The sequence below is a fragment of the Triticum dicoccoides genome, chromosome 3B, assembly GCF_002162155.2.
Source record: "Triticum dicoccoides isolate Atlit2015 ecotype Zavitan chromosome 3B, WEW_v2.0, whole genome shotgun sequence".
NCBI lineage: Eukaryota > Viridiplantae > Streptophyta > Magnoliopsida > Poales > Poaceae > Triticum > Triticum dicoccoides.
In genome coordinates, this window is record NC_041385.1 from 526,899,739 (window position 1) to 526,909,037 (window position 9,299).

The following is a 9,299-nucleotide window of genomic DNA, read 5'->3' on the forward strand; positions in this document are numbered from 1 at the left end:
AAACGCCCCTGGAGAGCTCCGAATTCGGGTAAGTAACACGTAATTTACATTCACATGCTTGCTTTGCATGAAGAATGCCTTACCTGCCGCTATCTTCCTCACCAACTCAATCTCCTGAAGGGACTTATGGGCATCGGCCTTGGCAGTCTTGGCACTTTCGAGAGCCGAGGCAAGCTCGGACTCTCGAGTCTTTGAGTCACGCTCCAAACTCTCATGCTTTTCCATGCGAGCCTGGAGCTCTTGCCGAACCACCGCCACCTGCGCCTCCTGCTTTTCTCGCTCTGCCCGTTCCGCGGCCGCATTGCGTTCGGCCACGGACACGGCCTCCTTCAGGGTCGCCACCTCGCTCGTGGCCCCTGCAGTACCCATGTTATCCTTGTTATTTTTTGTTGCAACCTAAATCCTTTTCTGTAAGGTACAAGTTCAAAGTGGTGTTATTCACCTTCTTTGTCCTGGAGCTGCTCCTTGGCGCGGCCGAGCTCTTGCTCGGACCGCTCGAGCTCCTGCTTCAAAGCACCGACCTCCGCAGTCAGTGCGGTAGAGGTCAGCAGCGCAGCCTGCAACCCATATTGACATAATTTTTTAGCAACCCTGCGTATATCTTTCAGATCCTCAGTCCGGCTTTTCTTTTCGAACACCGAACCGAGCATCAGGGGCTACTGTCTATGCGGCATTACATTGCATATTTTTAACTTCTTACCTCAAAGCCTGATAGAAGGCTACTGCAGGCTTCGGTCAGCCCGCTCTTGGCAAGCTGTACCTTCTGAATCACCGCACTCATAATAATGCGGTGTTCTTCCTCGATGGAAGCGCTCTGAAGCGCCTCCAACAAATTGTCCGGCGCCTCCGGTTGGATGGAAGCTGCCGGTGTCACGGTCTTTCCCTTCGTGCGAAGGGGCCGCCGGCCGGACTCCGGAACTACTGCGGGTTCTGATGTGGAGTCCGGCGCAAAGCCCGGGAGGCTGCCTTGTGGCGCCTCCGGAGCCTCCCCCTGATGGGTCCCTTCTTGGGATCCCACCTCGGCGTCCTCGGTGTCGCGAGGGATGGAGGCGGTCGGGATGGAGTCTACATCCGATGGAGCCAACGACCCGCTCGATGAAGCGGGGAGATCATCATTGGTCGGACTACAGGCAGCATGCGGCATCAGAATGACACTATGTGACACAGAAAAAGAAATTATAAATCACTCAGGAATCTGGATACTTACGATCTCGCTGGAGGCCTGGCCCTTGAAGGCCATTCTTCCTCGCCAACGTTGATGTTGGCGGAGCTGTCCGGGGGAATAGTCCTTCCCCTCTTGGACCCTTCGGCCTCCCCTATTGGGGAAGCCTTCCTCTTCCTCTCTCCCTCCTCTGGGAGAGAGTCCTCTTTCTCCTCCTCGTTTTGGGGGGAGGAGTCCGCCCCGGAGTCGTCGGACACCTGAAAACGGGAACTCTTTCGAGCACCCGTGGCCTCCTTCTTGGCCTTCTTCTCCGGCACCACGCGCGGTGCCGGAACCAGCAGCCTCGCTAGACGAGCGTCTACTGGTTTTTCTGGCATGGGAGCGGGCAGATAATCTGCTCCGCCTTCCTCATCCAGTCCTGTCAAAGGAAAAGGGGAAATTAAAACCCGCATAGAGTCAAACTATGAAAAGCAAGTGTCCCGTAAAGGGGTAGAATCACTTACCTCATCGGCTTGACGCTGCGAGCGAAATCCGCGATCTTCAATCGCGGATGCGGGGGCTTCGGCGCCCTTAAACAGCACCCTCCAGGTGCCTTCATACGTTGTGTTGAAGAGCCCGCTCAGCGCCTGGTGCTGTTCCGGATTGAACTCCCACAGATTGAATGCCCGCTCTTGGCATGGGAGAATCCGGCGGACGAGCATGACTTGGACCACGTTAACCAGCCTGAGCTTCTTCACCAGCTTCTGGATACAGGCTTGGAGTCCCGTCAGCTCCTCCGAACTACCCCATAGCAAGCCCTTCTCTTTCCAGGAGGTGAGCTACGTGGGGATACCAGATCTGAACTCGGGGGCCGCCGCCCACTTAGGGTCGCGCGGCTTGGTGATATAGAACCACCTCGATTGCCACCCCTTGATGGATTCCACGAAGGCCCCTTCAAACCAAAGGACGTTGGGCATCTTGCCCAACATGGCGCCTCTGCACTCCGCTTGAGTGCCCTTCACTACCTTCGGCTTGACATTGAAGGTTTTGAGCCACAAGCCGAAGTGGGGCTGGATGCAGAGGAAGGCCTCGCACACGACGATAAACGCCAAGATGTTGAGGATGAAGTTCGGCGCCAGATCATGGAAATCCAGGCCGTAGTAGAATATGAGCCCCCGAACAAAGGGGTGAAGTGGAAAACCCAGTCCGCGGAGGAAGTGGGGAAGAAAAACGACCCTCTCATGGGGCCTGGGGGTGGGGATGAGCTGCCCCTCGTCGGGCAGCCGGTGCACGATGTTGCCGGACAGGTAGCCGGCGTTGCGCAGTCTTTCGATGTGCTCCTCCGTAACGGAGGAGGTCATCCACTTGCCTCCCGCTCCGGACATAACTGGGGAAGGTTGAGACGAGATGTGCGGGCTTGGGCGCTGGAGCTCGAGTGCGCAGAGATGGATAAGCAAAGGAGGAAGAAGGTGTAGGTGAAAAGGTGAATCCTTATCCCTTATATGGGCGGGCAAAGTCTATGCGTCCCCCACCAGCCTGGTAAAACACGCTTATCCCCCAAGCGTCACCATCAATGGAGCGGTTGGGTTACCCACGTCCGTATTGATGAGAATCCCGGATTAAGGGGGAACACAATCTCTGCTTCGACAAGACGTGCCAAGGAAACCGCTTCGCTAAATGCGCTGAGGTGGTAGAGCAAAAAACGATTCAAGTAATGGCTTGGTAGTGGCGTGACATCATGCCGCAAAAAACGTCAGCAGATTGAACTTGTGTATATATTATTCTCCCTACGGTGGAATGTGGAATTTATTTTGCAGAGCCGGACACTATCCTGGTGTTCACAATCTTCTATCATTCGGAGGAGGAACCCGCCTTGCAATGCCAAGCAATATACGCGCCGGACTTATCGTCATTGAAGCCTGGTTCAGGGGCTACTGAGGGAGTCCTGGATTAGGGGGTGTCCAGATAGCCGGACTACCATCATCAGCCGAACTATCATCGGTCGGACTATCATCATCGACCGGACTCCAAGACTATGAAGATACAAGATTGAAGACTTCGCCCCGTGTCCGGATGGGACTTTCCTTGGCGTGGAAGGCAAGCTTGGAGATACGGATACGTAGATCTCCTACCATTGTAACCGACTCTATGTAACCCTAGCCCTCTCCGGCGTCTATATAAACCGGATGGCTCTAGTCCGTAGGACAACAACAACAACAACAACCCTTACAATCATACCATAGGCTAGCTTCTAGGGTTTAGCCTCCTTGATCTCATGGTAGATCCACTCTTGTAAACATCCACAATATCAATATCAATCAAGCAGGACGTAGGGTTTTACCTCCATCAAGAGGGCCCGAACCTGGGTAAAACATCGTGTCCCTTGTCTCCTGTTACCATCCGCCTAGACGCACAGTTTGGGACCCCCTACCCAAGATCCGCCGGTTTTGACACCGACATAGGGCTCAAGGGTGGTGCACTCTGCTGGCGTTGGGTAAGCTGCCCCGGCGAGGTCCTTGCCGGGGTCGTGGAGGCTACCCCGGCAAGGGTCTTGCCGGGGGAGTCCACCTCGCCCTCTTGCTTTTTGCGTCTTGGCGTTGCTTTGGCCGTCTTATGTCCTTGATTTCCTGTCTCTGCCTTGCTTAAGTGTGGTCGTGGGCATGGCTCTGACTGCCCGTGCACAAATAAGGGGTACAAAAGAGCACCCCTACTTTGGTACACCAATTACTGGCTCCCGCCCCGAGCTCCCACCCGGCCGTCGTTGCCGTTGCACCACTGACGATCGGGAGCAGCACACTGCCGCTCATCCGGAGCGTGAGCTAGTAAACTTCGTGCGGCACGTAACAACAGTCAAGCACCTCGACATGCGTCGGCCGGGCAGAGACTTTTCTTGTCCACAAGCTCAATGGTCTCGTCCAAGATCGGTGTGGTACTGCAGTCGAACATGCAGGTAAAATACTACAGGAGCAGCTGCATGTGCATGGCCCAGACGCTGATGTTGGCGTGGAGGAGCTGGTACTCACTGGCACTGCAGTGTGCTACATGGCTTAGGCAGGCACCTGTTGCGATGCTCTGGTGTTGGCACTGGCATTGTCAACGCAGCTGATGATCCGGAGGAGGACGAGCAGGAAAGGAAAGGGTTTTGCATGCGTGTACAGATTCATGCAGGAAATTATTTCCTGCAAGTACGACCTTTGTTTACATTTCTTTGAGGCTATAGATGACCCACACGAGGAAATCTGTTATAACCGTTGGATGAAAATCAGTGGTGCAGGAGTACGGACCGGAGCATGGGAGGGGAGCAGGCAAGCCTCGTCCACCGACCTGCGTCTCACCCCTGTCGGTCCCACCGCCACTCGGCTTTCATGAGAATGACATGTGGGCCAGCCGCATTTAAGGTCCACATGTCATGGACTCATAGGTTGGTGCACTAAGCCACTAAAGCTCGGTCCCGTGGGCCCCGAGAGGGAAATGTAACTCCTACGCTAGGCCTTGTCATGCTCCCGCGGTACGAACTCATGCCAAACCCGAAATTTGTCTCTTAGTACTACCAATGTGTCAGCCCGTGCGTTGTAATGGATCCAAAGTATATATTTAGTGGAGTGCACTCTAAACACATTATCTATTTATTTTTCTCTAGCCTTTCCTAGCCATGCAACCAAGCCACATAAGCTTCATGGGTGCCCCCCACATCATATTATTCATACTACGTTGACTGAAAAAAAGATAAATCACCCAAAACAAGATCTTCCCGTTTTTTGTTCCTACGATACTATGTTGCGCACGTACCTAGTTGTCTAGTGGTAGTACTAGTTGTAGTACAAACTTCGTACTAGTTGGATTAGTAGTACGGAGTGCTCCTACTCTATCAACGAGCCCCCATCTGACACCAAATTTCTTGGCTTCTGTGCTACAGCTAGATCTTCCCCTCCTCGTTTTTGTTTTCCAACACGGCGGGCGGGGTGCAGTTTGTCGATAGTTGGTTTGCTCAACTGCGGTCCCACATGAAAGTGAAAATGCTAGGCAACACGCCTTCCCTAGCTATGTGGCATGCCGGACGGGCCGTGGAGTACTCCCGATTCCCGGGCATGTGGGGGTGCGACGCAAACATGGCAGGCCTTTTTCTTTTACTAGCAATGTGCCTATGCGTTGCGACGGATCCAAAGTAGAATAGTACTTGTTCACAAACTTGAAAGAAAACACTCTTGTTTTGGTATACATATATACCACTAAAAATAGATTACTTTTCACTCAAAATATATTTCTCAGGCTGTTTTGATGAGGTAAGGGAGGGATGTGGTTGCTTTCAAGATAATAAGGGGTTTTCTGCAAATTGGAGCAGAGAAGTGGGCTATTGTTACAAAAATGCCACAACTTTCCTCACAGCCGTTAGATGCAGATCTAATGGTCAGAAATGGAAGATGGCAGACACACCACCATCACCAACTGACTCTTTTATAGGAGTAGAGAAACATGTATAAATTGTAACATTTGGTTCTGCTCCTTGGCACGATTGATAGATTGAAATAACGATTGGAAAGGCTAGGGCGGGGCTTTTTCCGCTAGATAAACAGGGTAGTAGCTAGGTTGGTGCATCGTTGGTTTTGTCACATGCGGTTCGACATGTTGTAGTGTTTCTAGCAAGATGCTCGTGCGTTGCACGAAGTTGATGCAAAAGGTAAGCACAACTTATAAATTGATGGATGGAGTACTAGTTACAGTGACACATATAATTGCCTACAAATGTGAGCAAAGGGATCACACATGTCTGTATTGACTAGAACAAGAATGCAATAGCACAATAAGAATTAAGGCCACGATGATGCAATCGTAGTGGTGGTAACAGGAGGCAAGAATAAAGATGCATCCATCAACGTATGACCTCCTCCTCCTCGACTCAGTGCGCCGGGCCACCGACCGGCAGCTTAGGAGCGGCGTCTTTTGTGGTGAGGTCAAGGTGCTTCTCAACAAGGGCGTCCAATGCTTCCAGCCGGTTGACGAAGGCCAACGTCGCAACATCCTCACCGGCCTTGTAGATACCTATGTACACGACTTCCTCGTACACGTGGATGTGTAGGTCGACGAATTCTTGCAGGACGAGGCGCCTCGCGGCAAGTGTGACCTCCAGGTGGACATTCTTCGTTGCATCGGCGGGCAGTCACAGGGCCACCAGTGCTTGAAAAAGGTTCTCGCCATGGAGGCCGATTAGGGTGGCAGGCAGTGAGGAGCCCAGACACGCGGGCTGGAGGAGTAGGGTGATGTCGTCCACGAGCTTGTTGATGATGGTGAACTTGTTGATGGTGGCAAGGATCATCTGGTCCAACTAAGAGTCGTAGCTGGCGACGACGATGGTCATGAACCAGCCAGTTGCCAACACCATCTGGAGACAATCCTCGGTTCCATGCCGTAGGCCGGCGTCGTGGACTATCTGGCACAGCCGCTGGCCGCTCGCACGCATTGCCACCATGGGTCTGGAGTGAGCACTTTTGTGCTTTGTGTAGGTGCTTAGGTGCGTACGATGTGGTAGATGCATTGGAATGGAGGGGCGCCTTTATATGAGTGCAAACTATGTTGCATTCACATCATGCTGCCTCTTTTCCCCGTCCTCCTCCAATTACTTCCCTCATGCATTCATGGTGCTAATTGAAGTAGGATGCATCATTGACCATTCAACATTTCGGGAACCGCTACCCTCTCCCTCGTATGCATTAAAGTTGTATTGGGAATTGTCCTGGTTTAACTAGTAGCTGTCAAATCGAATACTAGTACTGCACCGCCCGTTGCATGCCCGGATGAACACGTCTCCTCGCCTCCATAAAACGCCTCTGTTACCGCATGCAAACTGAGAAACCTACTCCGGCCACACGTCCATTCATGAGCGGGCCGAAATTAAACGCAACACCAGCCGAGCTCCTCCAGTCTGCCCTTAGTTTAAACGAGGCCAGACGCCGGCCAAGCTCCTATCGTCTGCCCTCTATTTAAACGAGGCCAGACAGATAGCGGGCAAGAATCACACCCCTCCGACGCTCCCCCATCTCCTCCTTCACCATTTTCTCCACTCTTTTGATGGCTTTCGAGCAGCCATTCTCCAGCATACTACCCAGTTGGGTGGCCCGCCGAGTCCTCCGGATACGAGCGAGGCCGCTTAGTGCTTCACCAACCTCGCTTCCGACGGAGCCAGTGGCCGCCCCAAGCCGGCGCGTGGTTCACCAACTCGCCGCTCCAGTTCAGCTCGATGAGGAGTGGCGAGTTGCTCCACTCCGGCACGGAGGCGATCACGGCAGCGCGGGCATCATCGTTGTCGCGTCGTACCAAGCCGCCAGTGTCTGCGGTGGCCACGCCTCCCGTGTCTGTGGGCGTTCCTCCCGTGCCTACGGCAGCGCCATGCAGGAAGAGACAGAAGCCGGGTCCGTGGAGAGCGACGAGTCGGTGGCTAGCTTCTCTGTGTCCGTCACCATAATCAAGGAGAAGTAGAACACGGGAGGCCGCCGCCACTTGGGTCCCATGAAGGCCACCGCCGAGGCGACAACTGCGTATATAGGTGGTTTCTTTGCTACCTCGTGTCTTCTGAGGACCTTCGTTGACCCCGCAAGTGTCTGTCGGACATGAGGAAGGCAAAGGGATCCGCGGGTGACCATTTAGTTTAGGTATTAATTATACCACGAGAGCCGGATTAGCACTGCTTAGTTCATGTAAATGTAATGAAATTCGTCGTGTTTATATGAAGATCCAGGTTTTTTATACGAAATCCTTCTTGCTTATATGAAATCAGTCTGTGTTTGCATGAATTTCCTCTAGTTGGTTAGAGTTGTGAAAATGTATGCCGTTGGCATTGGATGTCCCCCACGGAAGGAAGCGGGAGGAAATTTGCCGGCTGTCGTTGGAGATGCTCTTATGCTGGAAATAATAGTCACATCCAATCCATTTGAGTTAATTGTGTGTATGATTCTCCATCTATAAAAAGTTAATTGCATGTACAATGTACTTCCTCCATTCCTAAATATTTGTCTTTTTAGAGATTTCAAATGGACTACCACATACGGATGTATATAGACATATTTAGAGTGTGGATTCACTCATTTTGCTACGTATGTAGTCACTTGTTGAAATCTCTAGAAAGACAAATATTTAGAAACGGAGGGAATACATGACTTGTAGTGTGGCTACAGCTTCGTACAGGAAGTTAAAAAGAAACAAATCCATCCTTCATCTTGTATTCTAAGTACTCTGTGGGTTTCACTGTCAGTACAGTAGCGAAAGAAGTATATATTAAATTATATAATATAAAAATCTAAAGTTAAAGACAGAATTCTAATTCAGGTCATCGCGTTGCGAGCATCCAGTGCTAACCAGTCCAGCACATGTTCGTTTTGGACGATGCTGGAGATATATCTCTATGTCTACTCTTATACTCCCTCCGTTCCTAAATATTTGTCTTTTTCAGATTTCAAATGGACTACCACATACGGATGTGTATATAGACATATTTTAGAGTTAGATTCACTCTTTTGCTCCGTATGTAGTCACTTGTTGAAACCTCTAAAAAGACAAATATTTAGGAATGGAGGGAGTAGAAAACATAGTTGGTGATGATGGTGTGCCTGGCATCCTGCAAGGCCATCGGAATTATATCTAATGGATAGGAAGGAAACTATGGCAATTTTGCAAAAAGATACCCACACCCCTCTCCACATTTGCAAATAAGGCCTTCCCTTGTTCATCATTTTCTCTCTTAAGATAAACTACTCATACAAATGCATCTTGATGTTTCGTGCAACGCATGGGCGTCTAGCTAGTTTCTTTTAAAATAGTTACTGCGATAATTGGGTTGAAGTGATATATTTTATGCCTGCCCCAAATGATCTTAGATTCACTAGTAGTAACAAAGAAAAGGTTGCCTTATTAATTAACAAAATACAAGGTGAAAACTATCACATGAGGCCGGTAAAAACAAGGCATATTGGGTTCAGCGCCATCATCACTACAGCTGTACGCGCGAAGAAGTCTACATATCGAGGGGGCTACGGAGAGAAAGACTTATCGAGTGTGTGTGAGCGAGGCATAGAGACACAACTAGCGCGCGCACATGTGTGTGTGTGTGTGTGTGTGTGTGTGTATGTGTGTGTGTGTGTGTGTGTTTGAGAGAGAAACCAATTGA